Here is a 1,360-nt window from a genome sequence, read left to right as displayed (position 1 = left end):
CATTTGGCAAGTGATGTGCGGAAAACGATCCGACACAAAACTCACCGGCAAGTGCACCGGGTCGCATCAAGTAATAAAAACTCACGGGAGTGAGGTCGATCCCACAGGGATTGAAGGATTGAGCAATTTTGGTTTAGTGGTTGATTTAGTCAAGCGAATCAAGATTTGGTTGAGTGATTTGTGATTTGCAGAAATGAAATTGCATTGAAAGTAAAGGGAATGTGTAAATTGCATGAAATTAAAGAGGGCAAGGAATTAAAGTGCTGAATCTTAAAGAACAAGAAATTAAATGGCGAAAACTTAGAATGCAAGAAATGTAGATTGCGGAATTTTAAAGTGCAAGGAATGTAAATGGCTGGAATTGTAAAGGGGATTGGGGATTGGATTTGCAGAATTTAAACAAGGAAAAGTAAATTGCATCAAACAGAAGCGTAAAAGAGGGTTTGGGTTGAATCGGATCTGAAGCAAAACAAGTAAATGAACATGAAAAGCAAAAACAGAATGTAAACTTTGGAATCAGATCTCAGGACCCAGAGACTAGAAAACCAGGTCTAGATCTCAATGCCTTCCTAGATCCAACAAGAACAATTGCAAGGGAAATGTAAATTTGCAAAGAAAGTAGATGAAGAGCAATTAACCGAAACTGAAATTCAATTAAGCAGTAAATAAACAGAGAGATCTAAGGATGAGATTGAAACAGAATTTCTTCAATTCTCCAACCCAAGATCCAAGACAATTGTAATTGAAATTGAAAGCAATAAAACTAAGAGGAAGAGAAGTGAATTCTCCTTCCCCGAGACTAAGAAATTAAAGATCACTCAATACCAAAAGCTCTCCGAAAACTATTCTAAAAACTAAAAGGGAAAGCTCCCTATGAAAACTAAAAGAAGAGCTCTATAAAAACTAAAAAGAAAGCTTTCCTAAAAACTAAAAAGAAAAGCCTCTTATAAAAACTAAAAAGAAAAGCTCCTATAAAAACTAAAAAGAAAGCTCCCCGAAAACTTGAATTCTATCCTATTTATACACTTTCTTCAAATGATCTTCAAGCCTTGAGTTGGGCCTTTGCTCTTGGTGGAATTGGGTTGAGAGAGGCCTTGGTTGATTGCTCTTGGAGTTTGGAGAGGAATCAAAGTGAACCAATTGAATCGGGTTGGAGTTTTGCAAAAGTTTGAATAAAAGTTTGAGGCTAACTTTTACTCCAACTTTTCACCTCAGCCTCCTCATTTTGCTGATACCAACATTGGTGCAAAAGTTAGGGGTCTAACTTTTGCTCCAACGTTGGCCTTCCTTAGTGCACTTATGGCGCCAACGTTAGCCCAAAAGTTAGAGGCTAACGTTGGCGCAAACTTTTGGTGCCCAT

The sequence above is a fragment of the Arachis duranensis genome, chromosome 7 (genome assembly GCF_000817695.3).
Source record: "Arachis duranensis cultivar V14167 chromosome 7, aradu.V14167.gnm2.J7QH, whole genome shotgun sequence".
Taxonomy (NCBI): domain Eukaryota; kingdom Viridiplantae; phylum Streptophyta; class Magnoliopsida; order Fabales; family Fabaceae; genus Arachis; species Arachis duranensis.
The sequence above is the reverse complement of the archived record's forward strand: the minus strand, read 5'-3'. Positions refer to the sequence as shown.